Raw genomic sequence first — 18512 nt, 5'->3', positions numbered from 1 at the left:
GATTTCCAAGCATAACTTAAATTTAATCAACAATGTCACGTAATCCAAACTCTTCATCCTCTAGAGTTTCATCATTGTCTTCTTCCACAATATTTTCTGCTTCATTTTGCTCATTTTCCTCTTCTAATGGATCTTTGATGTCTGTGAATCTCACAATGTATGCCTTTCCAATCATTCTGTGTAATGGGGGTTGGGGTTCCTTTGCCTTTTTTGCCACACGTGATTCACTAAAGTCCCATTTCTTCAACCCAATTTCTTGCATTGCATCTGAAAGAAATTGAAGAGCCTTAATTCTTTGCTGAATGAAATTGCATTGTATTGGATATTTTTCAATTGCAATGCAATTTTTTCCTTTTTGAAGGCAACATGCTAGTGTTGTACCTAATTATCAAGCAAAAAAGAAATAATGAAGTAAATTAGTACAATTACATATTAATTAAGAAATAACATATTGAAATTCAATTCCATATAATAAAACTTACCTGAGCTAGAAAATAAATGCAGAACCCAATCTCCTTCATTTGAACATATGTCTATAAGATAGTTAATCAATAACTGTGGTTTTTTATAAATGTTAACTATCTCTCATTTTTCTTCTTTGTCTTCATATGTTAGTTTCTCACAACAACATCATAAGTCACTATTTGGCTATGACTTTTTCCATCTACCCGATTAAAAATCATAGACATATAGCTATCATCTTTTGCCCAACTATCAATATGGATGAACTCACAATCATTTGTAAACATTTGATATTCACGGTTAAGAAGATTTGAATTTTTCCTGTAACATGAAATAGTAAAAGTTCAAATAAATTGTACATAAATGATTTTTTTAACATTATTCAAATATACATTTTAAATGTCTTACCATGTAAGCTGCATCCTTGAATTTGTTTTCCTCTTGAAGCTTGACAATAACACTGCAAATTGCATGTCTGAATGAAATGTCACAAATCTCCATAATGGTGATGAAGTGACTTCTAGAAATCCCGTAACCACTTTACTAAGAACTTGATAAGTATAAGGGTCACTATCATAGTCAATGTTTGGAATATTGAAACCATGGGGAATATCTGCAATAACTAGGGCATAATCCCTTTCAGGTATGAGTTTAGCAATGTCTTCAAAGTCGCCTTGTATTACTTGATATTGAATAGTGTCTATCCCATTTCAAATGAAATGAGTAAGAGTTGGATCAAGTTCAACATTCTTAATACGTTGCTTCTTCAGTCTTTTGATCTTTATTTTTTCAACAAAGGTTCTGAAACTATCTGGTGCTCCATTATCATCCTTCTTCATCTTTTATAAAATAAACAAATATATGTGTAAGTTATAAATTAAAAATAGTACACATATGAATAAAAATGAATGTATAAATCAACATACCTTTTTAAATGCAAGATAATTTTTTTTAATGTTGATGTAGAACTTGAATCTGGATAGTTGCATACAACATCATCCCAACTTTCTTCATTCAACAATTTAACCATTTGTTCTTGAATTTTCATGTAAACTTTGTGACTGCATATATAAAGTTAAAAAAGCTAATATAATGATATGTATAACAAATACTACCAAGCACAATATGTTATATTTAAAAGAAAATTATAATCTAGAAATAAATAAAAATAATTCAACAAACTTGCTTTTGAAATTCCTCAGACATTTCATCCAATAATAATTCCCCTGACCTCACATGAGATAATATTGCTTTAACAATTTTTTCATCCTTCACTCCTTGCAATGCTCTCCAAGGTGTGATAGTCATATCTTCTGGAAGCTGCTTCATTTCAGGACCTAATTTATTATTGCTACATATCAATGGCTTAGACTTTTTGACCTTCTAGTTTTTAATGCCATTGTTCTCCCACATGCTAAAAATCTCATTAATCAACTGTCATATATCTCTGGTTCTAAATGCCAACTGGAAAATGTTATCAACACCTCTAAATAAATTACTAAATTTTCTACCTTTTCCACCTTTTGAATTGATTTTCTCTTCAATTGGATAGCCTATTTCCATACAACATTCTTTTCGGAAATCTATAGTAACGTTTATCCTATCCCCACCACATTTTTCTTCAAATTCACTATGAATAAATCTAACCCTTTGGATGAAATTCATAGAAATCCTATAATTATATGAATTATGATCCCATGCCACTAACTTTGCTTATGTATCTGATAAGCCAGCATAAATGATACATTTCATTGTTTCAAAACATGGGTTATTGGGATATTCCTCCATCAATTGTCTTTGAGCTTCTACAGAATGGTTCCCCCCAAGCACATAATAATTGTATTCAAAACATTTTGACTTATCAAATGCTTCTTTGTTGGGAACTTGAACTGGATCAACAAGAAGCACATAATTAACCACATGAGCATATGGATTGTACCTCATCAATGTCTTCAAGTTGTGAACATGTAGATGATGTGGCTTTTTGATTTGATATTGACATTGTCCTTCACTTGCCTTATAGATCTATCTGACATTAAGCTGAAATGTACGACCACCATGAATTAAGTTTCTCTTTGTCAAGTTCTATCGAATGGCATTTTGTTTTGTTTTGATAATGTCATCCTCTAAATCAGCTCCTGGTGTAATGATTTCTCTGCTTTATTTTGAAGTCTCACTAGGTTCTTGACTGTTGGTAATGACTACTTCAAAATGTTCAACTTTACTTTTCTTCTTCATAACATTCTCATCATTAACTGTAACAGATTTATTCTTTGGCATTGTTACTTTTGGTCTTTTACAACTTTTCTCAGTTCCAATTTCATCTTCAGTAATGACAACATATTCTTCACTGTTAGTTTCAAATTCCTTGTCTTCAAAAGTAACTTGTCTACCTTTGCTAGATTTATCCACTAGAGGCCTTTTTTTTTATCCATTGGATGTAGTTTTGGCATCATGAATTACTACATTTTGCTTGTTTTCTATATCTTCTTCTGACATTGAGTAGAAACTACTGACAACTTTCATAATATCATGCTCTATGAAATGAATGCCTCCCAACCTAATTGAACAAATTCCAACAAAATTTTGCCAAACAAAATATCATATGTCAATAAAATGAAGTTAAAAAAATATAGTGAGATAGTTACAAGAATGAAAAACACAAATATAAATAAGAATACTTACGATATTTTATTTCATCTGATTTACGATTTGTTTACACAACTTTGTAGGTACCTCTCTTGTGTCATACAATGAATATGATAACTGGTATTTAATCCTTTCATGTGACTTGGGCAGTTTTGTAAGTATGTAAACAACTTCACTATCTGGTATCGAACACATGTCTATGACTGTTGAGTAATAGAGGTCCCGCGTAACAGTTCTGGGGCAGAAAGCCTAAAAAGTAGGATTAAATTATTGTAAAAACTCTGAAGTATACAGAGTGAGAAATGTAAAAGGTCGAATCAAAGGGTTGTCCACCCAAGAAATAATGTAAACTAATAGGAAGTAAGTCGGTCCGTGGACCATAGGAAGGTATAAAGAGAGTGCGGCTCTATGAGGGAAAGGAAGTTCTTTTTGGATATGATTTTGGATCTGAATTGTAATGGGTTTCTGAGGAGAATAGTGAGAAAGTGTCTGTAAGTATGAGTCGAGGGTTTGGGTAGTGGGTAGAGGCTTTGCAGTTGTGTGTGAAAAGGCCTAGAAGAGTCCGCAGCTGTGTGCAAGAATCCCTGCAGCTGAGTGCGCAGGGTGGATTTGGATGTATTGGTGAAGAAAGTAAATAAAGATAAGTTACTTTTGTAATTATATGTTACATCTGGATTATCGCTTGTTATATGGATGATATGAATGTTTAATTTATATGCAATGGTTTTTGATTTAAATACATGTGAATCCATGTTTAATATGCGAACTGGCTAAATCTATTAAATCTTTGCTTAAAGACCTTGCTAAGTAGATTTGAAGTACAATAGATTAGATTTGTAATTGGAGCGCTAATAGAGAATAAGAGGTATTCTGGATCTGTGCAGATACGGAGTAGTGCGAGGCTGTAGAACAGAGTGCGAACCCTAAAAACCACATCCAGACATCCCAAGGGTGCGGAAACCTGGCTCTAGCACCCTCCCCTGCTACCTTGGGTGAGACCTCAATCCGCGCTTCGCGGGCTGTTGCCGAAAGGGCTTGTAGCTGTGGGATTTTCTTGGCTAAATAATTCTTTCGAACCTAGGTTAGGCCCATATAAGCCAACAAATGGTTCCGTTGTTGGGACCGGGATCTGCCTAAGGGGTGTCTGGGGTGGAATGCAGGGACTCTATAGAGAAGAACGTTGGAGGATCGAAGGGATCAGGGATGGTAGTAGATCAAGGGTAACTATGGCAAGCGCGATTTAGTTTCCGGTATTCAAAGGAGTAGGAGGCAAAGACCCAGAACAATTTTGGTTTGTGCTAACATCAGTATGGAATGCGCATCAAACCGTGGATGATAATGTTAGGAAAGATACCTTAGTCAGCGCATAGTAGGACCGAGCACTGACATGGTAAATGAAGTATTCAAACCAGTAACCCAACGGCGGGATAGCAGAAATCAAAACCGAATTAAAAAAGGAATTTAGCTGGTTGAAGTTAGAAACGCAGTTAGTTGTTGGGTTCAAAGAGGTCACAATGACACCTGGTGAAACCCCGTGGGATTTGGATCAAAGGTTGAAAATCACCATCCGTGAGTCCAACATGACCCTGACGGATGCACAACACCACGCTTGGTTCGTCGCATCATTAACACCATATCTGAATTCAGCTCTGTCACAATAAAAGATCTCAACCCAAGTGGAAGCGCTGGAGGCAACAATGCGACTGCACGAAACCCTAACACAGGACCCAGGGTTGGGAATTCAGCAAATCCAAGCACAAGTCCAAAATTTGTGCTTGGAAATGTAGAAGTTAAAACAAGAATAGACACCGTGCTCAGGAGTCTGGGAGGAAGTATGGTGTATAAAGTGCAGGAGCTAGGGACACGATAAAGATCACTGTCCAGTCTTAGTGAATTTGGTGGTAATGGGGGGACCGACACCATTGCGACTAGAGGCACAGGCAGGGCTGAGCATAACCGCCTTGATCTGGTGCATAATCTGTTAGGTGGGAGGAAAGCACAACACTGATAACTGTCATCTATTGCCAAAATACAACTAGACTCCCCAGCTCTTTTGCAACTTTTGTAGATAGGTGGGCCACAAAGAAAAAGATTTTCATAGCCATCAAATGTTGATGGACCAGTCACCTGCCTACAGAATGCATACTGAGGCACAAGGTCAGGATCTAGCCGCAGCGATTGCGCACGGTGGGTTCCAAGGACGTGGTCGAGGATGGGGTGGAATGGGACTAGGAAGGGGGGTCGCGAGCAGCTAATCTGTTGCAACTGTGGAGGACCAGGACATTACGTGCGGGATTGCACCAACCCAACCCAAATATCATGCCCTTATTGTGAGCAATTCGATCATGAGCTGCTAGATTGCCCCATACTGATAGCACAAATTTGAGAGAAAAAGGCAGCACCACCTACGACGATGCAAAACATGTAGATGGTAAGGTCTGAACCTCGTGACGAAGATCCCAAAGTAAACATGGTACTGAGGAGTGGCATGACCACAGGAAAGGATAAAGGGAGCATAACAAAGGAAGATGCAAGGGTTGGTGGGGAAACCTATATGGAAGCTAGGGAGAGATTCACGGATGTCTCTACCCTGGGTAGTAGGGATTGGCCTGAGCTGGATAGGGATCCCTCGATGTTGACTACCTTCTTAGAGACATGCATAAAACTGCTTCGTGATAACAGGGTAGTTATAGGGTTACAAGAAGTGATTAATAGATGCGCAAGGTGGGGTGAACCTCGCGTAGTCTAGAAATTAGGAAGACATGCATTGTGGACTGGATGGGAGATGCAATTAACGGTGCAGATTGGTGACTACGAGATGGATTAGGTTATTTTGGACTTAGGTTCAAAAGCAAATGTATTGCCTAAACAGACTTGGGAGCGCATGGGTAAGCCTACACTATAATGGTCTCTGATCCAATTGTGGATGGAAAATCAGCAAAATATCTTGCCCATGGGAAGGCTACAAGGAATTATAGTAGATATTGATGGTGCAAGTACCCGGATGGACTTCGAAGTTATTGAAATAGTCGATGAGAATATCCTGTACCCCGCATTGTTAGGGATAGACTAAGCCACCGACATGAATGGGGTTATCAATCTCAAACAAAGGAAGATGATATTTGAAAAGAAGTCGCTCCGCATAGTCGTTTCATTGGATCCAATCGAAGGACCAGACTACACTGAACCTATGCACAACGAAGAAAGGGACGATGCATTAGATTGTATCTACAGAATTGTTGCAAATAAGCCAAAGGAGGATAAGGCAATGGAGGAGCGGAGACTCTCACGAGGCTATGCTGAATCAAGCGTTGGTGATTCGGATGAAGAGGACGAGCGATGGTGGAACCGAGTGAACAAAGCAACCATGTTACACTGTAATATGATAATGAAATCCTTGTATTGTGTTAAAGCTTAGGACCACGAGCTGCCGACGTATTATTGTGACAGTAGTGGATGAATTCCTAGTTAAATTTGAAAGCGCGGTACTGGAGTACCAAAAATTTGATGCATTAAAATTGACATTGTGTGCGACACCTGCACGATGGTGGGGTACACATGAAGGAACCTTCAAAGATTGGCGTAGCTGCATGCGCATGCTGCAGATAAGATTTGGGAAGACAAAGCTATGAATAACAAAGAAATATGATGGGCAGGATGATCCGCGCATGCACCTGACCAAATGGACCAAAGCTTATGGCGCAGAGCCTCAACCAGAGTGGGTGCACTTATTTTATCATACCCTGGATGTCATCCCAAGGAACTGGTATACTGAAACAGAGCTCTGACATGGCACAGGTGAGTGGATATCTTGCGAGAAGGGTCTCTGTCGACATTTCTCTTTGAAGACCAATGGATGGATACCATGGACGATGCATTACAACTAGTAAAGGCCATCGTTTTCAAAATGTCGCTAGAACCAGAAGAAGTCGTGCAGCCGGGTTGGTCGCACGAACTTATAGTTCTAACAGCTGGTAATGGGTCGAGTGACTAGTAATGGGTCGAGAAAATAGAGGCCTCTTCACCTTCAGCTCTCGAAATGTCATCACATCAGGAGAACAATGGATTTGTTTCTCTGAACTTTTCAGTATTTTGAAGAGACCGTTGTTTCCATTTTGCCTTTCCTGGACGATCGGGATCCTATCTTGATCCTGTGGCGATTGTGCATTCATATATTATGAACAAGGACAGGTAACATTTTACTTACTCCTAATGGTAAAAACGAGCTTTATTTTGAATAAAACGGATCTCCCCAAGTAGGATTCGATGATAGTTGAGCCAGGCCTTAGAATGCTACAATGTATAAGTAGAAGATGATGAGGATGACCCGCATAACATCAATATACCAGAATATGAAGGGAGTCGTGAGGTGTGCGGCCTCGAAATAAAAGATCCAAACATCACGATGCCATTGAAAATGAAGCAAGTGAATATCAGAATAGAAGAAGAGTCGAAGTATGCCACACTTGGGGATTACTGGGACGACGCTACCGTGGAAAAGGTCGTCGAATTGCTCCGAGAATACTGAGATTTGTTCCCAACAAAAATTATGGAGCTGAATTCTCGGAGACTTAGGAATGATGAAGATAACATTGAAGCCAGATGCGAAGCCAGTGAAGCAGCGACCCTACCAATTGAATCCAAAATACAAAGCGAAGGTCCGCGAAGAACTGGACAAGATGTTGGCAGCAGGAATTATTGAACCAGTCGAGGAGTCCAATTGGGTAAGTCCTATGGTTGTGTAGGAGAAGAAATAGAAGGGTGAGATCCACATCTACATAGATCTACGAAAGCTCAATGATGCTTGTGTTAACGATCCGTTCCCAACACCCTTTACAGATGAAGTACTAGAAAATGTGGGCAGGCAGGAAGCCTACTCCTTCACGGACGGGTTTTCTGGGTATCACCAGATCAAGGTCGTGCCAGAAGATAGGAGTAAAACAATGTTTGCTACTGAATGGGGTTGTTTTCAATATACGGTGATGCCATTTGGACTGAAGAATGCACCGACAATATTTTCCCACATTGTGGTAGCCGCATTCAAGGAATTTATACACAAGTTCTTAGAAGTCTATCTTGATGACTGGACTGTATTTGGTTTGGTTAAGAAACATATCGCGAGCTTACGGTTAATGCTAGATACCTGCCGATGACACCAGATTGCACTCAACTTAAAGAAGTGTACTTTCCTTGTCCCCTTCGAGAACTTGCAGGGCCATGTGGTTTCTAAGCAAGGACTGATGGTGTATCTGACAGAGATCGTTTTCATACTAAAATTGCAAGCACCACGAAGCGTAAAACAGCTACACGCCACATTGGGACACACAGGCTACTATCGAAAGTTCATAAAAAGCTATGCCCAGATCATGGCTCCAATGGAACAATTGCTGAAGAAAGATGCTACGTATTGCTGGAACGAGGAATGTAACAAAAGCCTAGAAATTCTTAAGGAAAAGATGGCATCTGCCCTTATCTTGTCTTTCCAAAATGGGACGTTGAATTTCATGTGCATGTTGTCCCATCGTGTATCGTGTTGGGTGCAGCACTCAGTCAAGAAGGAGTTTAGGGAATTGATCACTCGATTGTGTTCGCGAGTCACAGGTTGTCAAAAGCTGAGAAGAATTACTCTACTACTGAGCGAGAGGGATTAGCAATGGTATACGTGCTCCAAAAGTACCATCACTATCTGTTTGGAGGACATTTTAAGATGTATATTGATCACTCTGCGCTAAAATACCTAGTGAATAAGACTGTGTTGGGGGGGCGCATCTGTCGATGGTTGTTGTTGTTTCAAGAATATGACTTTGAGGTTGTTGTCAAGCTGGGACGTCTGAATGTAGGCTCGGATCACTTGTCCCGAATTGAGACTAGCGAAGAACTAAAAAATTTAGAGGAAGGACTCCCGAACGCCCAGTTGTATGCAGTGCACATTGTGGATGGCCACTTTGAGGATATAATCCACTTTTTAACTACAGGAACTGCACCAAAGGGGTATTATGTTCATCAAAAGAAGGAATTGGTGATACACGCAATAGATTTTACCATGATTGCAGGCCAGCTCTACAAGATGGGCAATGACGAAATATTACGCAGATATGTATCGGAATTTGAGCGTGGATAGATCCTGGACAAAGCACATGGAGGGGTTGCTGGTAGACATTATGCGAGCCGTGCCATAGCCCAGAAGATTCTTTGCATAGGATTATGGTGGCCCACTCTACATCAAGATTCGAAAGCATACTGTCAGGCCTGCAATGTATGTCAATGGACGGGAAAACCATCACAGAGGGATGAAATGCCACTTCAGCCACATATGATGCTACAACCATTTGAGAAGTGGGCAATTGACTTTGGCGGGCCTATCGAGCCGCAAGGGAAAACAAGCGCGCATTATATCATCATTGCGACTAAATATTTGAATCGATGGGTGGAAGCACAACCAGTTAAGGATTGCACAGCTACGACAACAACAAAGTTTTTGTTCGAGAACATACTGACCAGGTTTGGATGTCCCAAAATTCTCATGAGTGAGATGGGAACGCATTTTCTGAATGAAACGATTAGTGCACTCACGGAGGAATTCTAGATATATCACCAACAGAGTATGCCATACCCCCCACAACCAAATGGGACTACTGAGGCATTCAACAAAATTTTGGAGACCGTGTTGACTAAGGTCTATAATGTGCGATGAAATGACTGGGACTTGCACATCCCTGCTATGCTATGGGAATACCGAACCACATGCAAGAAGTTGACAGGCCAAACACTGTTTCGATTAGTCTATGGCAAGGAGGCCGTTATGCCTATGGAATATATTGTGCCTAGTCTATGGATCGTGACACTCATAGGTATGGCAAACTGCAAGGTGCTGGAGGAAAGCTCGTGCAGCTAGAAGAAATGGAGGAGGAACAGTTTTTGGATGGATTCCATCAGCAAGTACAGAAGCAGCATGATAAATCATGGCATGATCGCCATATCAAGGTGCGCACCTTCAAGGAGAATGATCTAGTATTGCTTTATGATAGCAAGTTTGAGAAATTCCCAAGTAAACTCCGCATGCATTGGTTGGGACCCTATGCTGTCAAAGAAGTTACCGATGGGGGTGTGGTTTAGCTTGCCAAACTCAGTGGAGACCCCTTCCCGGGAAGAGTGAATGGCAGTCGCCTGAAGCTTTACACGGGTGGGCCAACCACCTGACTAACCGTTTAAACGGTAGTACCACCGCTAAAACTAGTTGAAAGAGAGCACGGGATGATAAAGCAGTCTGGGCGACTAATGCGTGAATACCAAGGTACGCATCCATTTGGCCAAACACAAGGGTCATGGTTGCACAATATGGATCACGCGGATGCGCTGATGAGAGGAACGATGACCATTGATATCACTATTCATGACAAGATGTCAACATTATGGTAAAAGGGAGCTAGCAGTAGGAAATTAAGAGAAATAGTACGAGCCAGATATGGTACGAGCTGCCACAGATTTTACACAAGGATGATAGAATAGGCGGGAATCATTGAATTTGAAATTCGCATGGCTTATAAATCATCGAGGGGAATCCACTAGGCGACCAACACTTCTAAAACAGATATGTTGAGTAGTGATATGGAGCCATTCATTATTTCTACACAAGGCGTGAGCCCGAGGGTAGTGATCTGGCGAATGAGGAAGCGAGACTCTCTAAGGAGTATGGTGTTGATAGTTGCAGGCATCCCATAGACTGCAGCATCAACAGTAGGGGATGTACCAGAAAAGAGGAAACACGAAGTAGAATTGGTCCAGATGTCGTTGCCTTGCCCAAGGACAGGCCAACGAACTACAACAAAACCACGAAAGGATGGAAAGATGGAGACCACGTGTAAATATGCAATTAATAAGTCATCTCTAATGTCCCTTGAGGATTGGGATCGTGCAAAAAATAGCAAGTGTCTTGTAAAATTGCAACACAAGTTGTAGCAAACTGTGTGAAGAGAAGAAACGAAGGTCGGAAGTCGTTGCGGTGGTACTAGGAGGTCCCGTATGCGGCTCCCCCGCTCGAGCTAAAACCCTATGAGGGGGTGTTCTATGTTAATCGAGCAGAGTAGAATGAGCATCATCGGTTGTGAGAAGTGGTAGAAACACCGAAGCAAGAGTCGGACAAAGCGTTGCAGGATATAATGAAGGAGTAGCAGGACGATGAGCATCACTCAAAGGGAGGCAAGCCATGAAGCCAAGGCAGAATGTCTAGCAGTGCCGATGAGTGACTCGGGACGAGTCATGATGATTGTGTTGGGAGACTGTTGGGTAGCGAAGGTCCCGCGTAACGATTCTGGGGCAGAAAGCCTAAAAAGTAGGATAAATTATTGTAAAAACTCTGAAGTATGCGGAGCACGAAATGTAAAAGGTCGAGTCAAAGGGTTGTCCGCCCAAGAAATAATGTAAACTAATAGGAAGTAAGTCAGTTCGTGGACGAAAGCTTGTCCGAGGCATAGGAAAAGAAGGAGCAGGAGCGAAACGAGGGTTTCTGAAACACTGAAATTGCTTCAGACCTGGAAGTGCATAGATCTCGAATAGCAGCACTGTTCAGAAAGGGTCAAGAGCTGACCGTCCGGATGGGTGCAGAGGGGTCCATTGGGACCCCTACATATAAACAAATAATAATGTAGAAACAGAGGAAGAACGTGAAGGAAGGAGTCAGGATCTTGGGGTATGACGATTTCAAGCAGAGTGGCGGGACAAACAAGAAGAAAAAACAAGTGGAAGACAATGAACTAGACAGCAATACAGAGGTCAAAGGAACAGAGGATGAGGGTCTGGAAAATAGTGAAAATAAAAACACTTCAGGACAAAAACTGACAGAAAACAAGGAAAGACAATCAGAAGAAGGTAGGGGGAACGAAGAAAACAGGCGGGAGAATAAAGAAAAGAAAGGGGACACAAGCTCAAGACCCAATAGACAACCAACAACGAATGGGATTTGCAAACCAATAAAGACTGACAATCTCAGGGTTGTAATCACGGATCCGGAGATTCAAGCTTACCGAGAGCACATGACAGAACATGCAGTCATATGCAAGTTTATGGGTATGTGGCCAACTGAAAGGGCCTTATGTCAATGGATTAGACAGCATTGGAAGCCCAGAGGGGATGTCAAACTGCACTTGGGAGCCAAAGGTTTCTTCACAGTTGTGTTTACCAACCTGGAAGATAAGGATAGGATTTTTGATGGAGGCCCATATTTCATGGCTTCTGCTGGTCTGTACATGCGACCATGGAAATCAAACTTCGCTCCAGAAAAAGAATCCTTTACTCAAGTTCCAGTGTGGATTCGTTTATTCTCTCTCCCAATAGATTATTGGGGTCTGAATGCTCTAAAACAAATTGGAGATCAGCTGGGAACTTTTATCAAAGCCTCGGAGGCAACTTTGCAAAAGAAATACACCTCATGTGCAAGAATATGTGTAGAAATGGATGTATCGGGGGCACTGCATGAGGGGCTATGGCTCGAATACAGGGATGAAGACTACTTTCAGGCAATAGACTATGAGCAGATCCCATTTCGATGCCGTAAATGTCATGAACATGGACATTTAATAAGGGAATGTCCAATGAACAGGAAGGAAGAAGACACTAAAACAGAGCAGGTAAACAAAGGCAAAGATAACTTCATAACACCAAAGTCAAGGCAGAGAGCCAATAGAAGAAGAATAAACAAAGCAGGAACAGATAGAAACAACTACAGTAATACCTTTGAAATCTTGGATCTAGAAACAGACTCAAAGGATGGGCACAGAACCCTAACATCAAATAAGGGGCGTAAGGAAGAGGAAGAACGAACCAGGAAAGAAGCGGAAGAGGACAAGAACACCAACTAAGTCCAAATGCAAGAGCGACCAGAAGAGCCGGAGGAGGACGTAGACATGCTAACCAGTGATGGAGGAAGCGAGGATTTCGAGCTGGAGGAGGTACTAGCCAAGGAATGGATGAATCTACCAGTTATAGCTGAGAACTGGAAAACTCAAGGCATAGAAAATGTACTGGAGGAAGAAATCAAGAAGGTCAATGATTTGTTCATAGCACGGCAGAAAGCAGATTTAGAAAGGCAGAACAGGAAGCTAGGTATAGCAAGAGGTAATGACATCCATTCAAAGAGTCTTCTATGGAACTCATCCAGCTCCAAACAAAAGAAAAGAAGAGGCCGAAGGACAAGTGGTGAAGCTTTGCAGGAGCTAGGTATGATAATGATAAACTCAGGGAAGATGAAGGCGCTCAGCGCCTTCCCGACCTATCAATAAAACCAAAAGTTAGTCATGAAGATCACATCATGGAATGCAAGAGGGCTTAACAGCCAAGCAAAGCACAGAATATTGAAGCACAAATTTCAGAAATACAAACCGGAAATCATGTTCTTACAAGAAACCAAATGCAGCAGCTCCAGCATGGCCACGATAAGCAAGAAGATCGGAAGGAACATAAACTATCTAGAAGTTGAAAGTCAGGGCCGAGAAGGCGGCCTAGCAATGCTGTGGGACACAAGAGATATTCAGGTGATCTCTGCAGAAGCGAACAAACACTTCATCGCTGTGGAAGTTCAACCCACAGGTAATTCTGAATCATTCTTATGTGTTAATGTATATGGACCACAAAGAACAGAAGATAAAATAAGTTTCTTAAATTCCTTATATAGACTTATTGCTAGATATCCAATGTCCAAATATATTCTAGGGGGAGATTTCAACATGATAACAACCCTTCTGGAGAAGAGAGGGGGTCTAAGGAAACTTAATAGGGATGCGGAGGCTTTCACAAGTTTCATTGATAATGTCAAAATGGTAGACATTCTCCCCAAGAGTGGCAACTTCACTTGGAATAACAGGAGAGGGGGAGAAAGGATGATTGCCTCTCGCTTGGATAGATTTTTGATTTCTGAAAATATCATAATGGATGGCATCACCGTAGAGTCAGACATCCTTCCAAGTGGAGGATCGGACCATTGGCCAATTTCGATCACAGTTGTGGTTCAGGGTACACCAAGGAATAAACCATTCAGATTTGAAAAATTTTGGCTGGATCACCCTAACTTCCTCAAGCTGGTGGAGAAATGGTGGTCAGAACCCCTAGAAGGCAAAGGTTCCAAAATGTTTAATCTGCAGAAGAAGTTAAGAATTATCAAAGATAAGATAAAGGAGTGGAACCGAACGGTATTTGGGGACATCTTTAAGGAGAAAACCATAATAGAAGAGAAATTGGAACAGATTCACAAAGACTGGGCAGCTGGGAATAGTAATGAGGAATCTGCGGAGCAGGAGAAATTTCTAACTCAACAGTGGCACAATAGATGTAGGCAAGAAGAAACTCTTTGGAAACAAAAATCAAGAATTCAATGGCTAAAAGAAGGAGAGCAGAATACCAAATTTTTTCACAGATCTGCTCTAGACTACAAAAGTGCAAACAAAATTCTTGAGATAAAAAATAAAGATGGGGAGCCACTGAAGAACCACCATGATATATCAGCGCTGCTCCAAGAACATTTCAACTCCATAGCACAGGAACCGCAGATAAATAGAGAGGAAGCCATCAAGGAACTTCTAAAAGCCATACCCAAATCTATCAACTCTGATCAGAACTGGTCCCTCTGCAGGGAAATCACATTGGAAGAGGTGGAGGAAGCTGTGAAAAGCATGCCAAACGACAAAGCCCCAGGACCGGATGGGTTCACCATCAACTTTTACAAGGCTTGTTGGCACATTGTGAAGCAGGAAGTATGGGATGTTGTTGAGGACTCTAGACGCTCTGGAACAATTCTAAAATCCATTAATTCAACCTTTATAGCGCTCATACCTAAGGTTGAGGAAGCCAATACCCCTGAAAAGTTCAGACCTATTGCCCTCTGTAATGTCATTTATAAAATAATATGAAAAGTCATAGCCAATAGATTGAAGCCGATTCTTCCGGGCATCATTTCAGCAGAGCCATCGGGCTATGTCGAGGGAAGGCAGATATTAGACAATATCATCCTTGCTCAGGAGATGATCCATACCCTCCACTCAAGGAAAGAAGCAGGGATGTTAATGCAGCTCGATCTTTCAAAAGCATATGACAAGGTGAGCTGGAGGTACCTAGAAGCTATATTGGATGCTTTCAGTTTCTGCAGGCAATGGATCAGCTGGATTCTAGCCCTCATCAAATCCACAAGGTTCTCGATCCTTGTTAATGGAGCTCCCTCTGAACCTTTCTCACCCTCGCGTGGAATAAGACAGGGTGATCCTTTGTCCCCTTTCCTTTTCGTCATCCTCATGGAGGGTCTCAGCAGAATCATAGCCAAGAAGAAAGCTGAAGGAACTATTAAGGGTCTTCAACCAATACGTTCCTTACCTGCCACCACTCATCAACAGTTTGTGGACGACACCATGTTACACGAAATCCCCACAGTAAAAGAGGCCTTGGCATTCAGGAATATCTTAGATCTTTTTAGCAAAGCATCAGGAATGGAAATAAATTTCTCCAAATCGACGATCTTCTTCTTCCATACTCATCCGAATATTCAGGCTCATCTGTCTCGACTTCTTGGATTCAGGATAGGCAATCTACCATCGAAGTATCTAGGGGCTCCCCTAACTCTCAAACCTGGGCAGAAAGTGCACTGGGAGAAGATTATAGCCAACATGGAGAAAAAATGTAAACACTGGACGCACAGGGCACTTAACTTTGCTGGCAGATTAATCCTAACTAAGGCTGTGTTACAGGCTATACCACAGTACTTACTATCTATGCTACCAGCACCCAAGGGGATTCTACAGCAAATTAGAACCATACAGAGATCCTTCCTATGGAATGGTAATGGGGATAAGAAAAAATGGGCGCTGGTAGCTTGGAATAAGTTATGCAAGCCGAAATCTATGGGGGGACTAAATCTTGTGGATCCTTCAATCGTCAACATGACCTGTGGTGCAAAATTATGGTGGAGATGGATTAAAGAGCCCAATTTGTCGTGGGCTAGACATTGGAAAGAAAAATACATTCCCGACTGCAACAATCAGGATCTTGTAAGACTGCAAGAGGTCCCGGAGGGCTCACCCATTTGGAACCTCGCGAGAAAAAACCAGAGCTTAGTGCAAGAGAATAGCTTTTGGGATATACGCAATGGAAGGCTCGCCCTGTTTTGGGAAGATGCCTGGCAGCAACTCCCAAAACTGGGTACCCCAGAACTATCCTCTCTCAAACTATTCAGCCATAATGAAGGTAGGTACAGAGTCCACCATTATTAGAATCAGAACAGCAGGGATCCAAACTGGAGGGAATGGATAAAACTCAATTGCAGCAACAACATTGAAAGAAATGAAAGCATACAGCAAGTCAATGATCAGTTACTAAAAAGAAAGATTCGGAAGATAGAAGAAGAAGATCAGCTAAGATGGGGTATGAAAGGGAGTGGTAACTTCACATTAAAAGAAGCAAGGGACATAATAGAAAAGGCTGAACAGGAGGAGGTAGTGCCCTGGTGCAACAAGGTATGGAACAACCTATTTTGGCCGAAAATTAAGACTTTCCTCTGGCTTCTGATGCGAAACAAAACCCTAACTTGGGATAACTTACGCAAAAAAGGATCCAATGGACCTTCCAGATGCCCAATGTGCTTAGTCGAAGAAGAAACAATAAACCACTTGTTTAATTCTTGTGAGTGGGCGAATCACCTATGGAATTGGATGGAGGGAATTCTCAGAGATTCCAACAGAGACAGAGGACAATACATAATACCATCCTGAATTGGCAAAGTAACTTCTCCAATAACCAAAGAGTCAACAGCATCTGGAAAACTTTGCCAGGCTTCTTATTGTGGACAATGTGGAAAGAACGCAATAGAATAATATTCCAGGATGAATACAGAAATGCGGAGCATTCCAAAGAAACTATATTAACAAACATCAAACAGTTAATTCAGACAAAATGTAAAGTGGATCCTAAAGAAAAGCCATCAGATCGAGACTTACTTATCCTGAAGAGCTTTCAATTGGAAGCTATCCACGACATTACGATGCTGAGACACCAACAGCAACCAAATCCGGAGGCCAATAGATGGAATTGCCCGCCGGAGGGAGGTTTGAAGCTGAATTTTGATGGTGCGTCCAGAGGAAACCCCGGGCTGGCAAGTATAGGAGGTGTTATAAGGAACCAGGTTGGCGAAATTCTTCATATCTATTGCAGAGAGCTGGGAGAAAGCACGAACAACGAGATGGAGTTCGCGGCGCTAGAGCAGGGGCTAAGAATCCTAAAGAATCTACAGACAAGCAAGGCGATAGTGGAAGGCGATTCGTCTCTGGTTATCTCAGTCGCAAAGAAAATCTATGGAGGTACTAAGGCAAGCAGAGCCACGAAACACTGGAGGCTAGCCAAGGTGACGGAGAATATTGCAGAGTTGATTGCTGGAATGAACGGGTTAGTCTTTCAGGCGGTCAGATGTAAAGCTAATGGGCTGGCGGATTACTTGGCAAACTTTGGTATTGATAACCAAGAAGGGGAATGGGACAGCTGTTGGCAACAGGTGGACTGTCCGAGCCTTAAGGAAAAGTGCTTATAGCTGGCCCAGCAGGACCTAGGCAACACAGACTGAGCGTGACCGGTAAAGGGCAAGGATTCACGACAACGCGTGATGGGACTGGCCGGAAATGTGATGAGTTTTGATCGTTGGCGCCGGACTAAAGGACAGGCGCAGCGGAAACATTTATGGCAACAAAAGGTGAAGATAGAATGGTTTTATGACAGGTTATGCCGCAAAGTCCATCGCTGCCACATCTCAAGAAGGAGGGACACTTGGCACGAACGCACTCAGGAAGAAAACAACAACATTCATTTTAAAATCTGGAGGCATCACTTGGGATTCATGGCTCTCCTCAAAATTTATGGTGATAGTACTACCACTTCGCTTCGAAAGGACAAGCGTATCATGAGCAACCTAATGGAGAAAGGTTATTTATTAGCCAGACAAGGCACTAGATCCATTACATTTTCTCCGGGCATCTCTCTGGGTTGCTGTATTTCTTGGTTGTGATCTGGTCATCAAGAGAAGGACAGTGGGAGCATTATGGAGACGGAAAGCTGCAAAAGTTTAACTGCAAACTGGGAGCTTCAAACAACGAAGAAGATGTATGAGACCCGAACTGCGGCGAAGAATAATTGAAAGATTGCTGATATGGAAGCTTTAGTTAAGGAGGAGGAATTGTCGCGCACAGAGGAAGACATTGCAGGGGAGGTTGACTAGCTGAAGGACCCGGGCACAGCCTCCAAGCAAGCAACACAGTTCGTGCGTACGCAGGCGGAAAGCTGGAGGATTAAAACCCTGCTAGCGAGAGCCTTAGACTCTAGGGAAGAAAAGCAGCAGCATTCTAAAAGGGAGGACTCCCTCTCTGAGGCTCAACTGA

This window comes from Pinus tabuliformis, chromosome 3_2, assembly GCF_031772625.1.
Source record: "Pinus tabuliformis cultivar Carrire ecotype Pingquan chromosome 3_2, CPIR1, whole genome shotgun sequence".
Lineage (NCBI taxonomy): Eukaryota > Viridiplantae > Streptophyta > Pinopsida > Pinales > Pinaceae > Pinus > Pinus tabuliformis.
The sequence above is the reverse complement of the archived record's forward strand: the minus strand, read 5'-3'. Positions refer to the sequence as shown.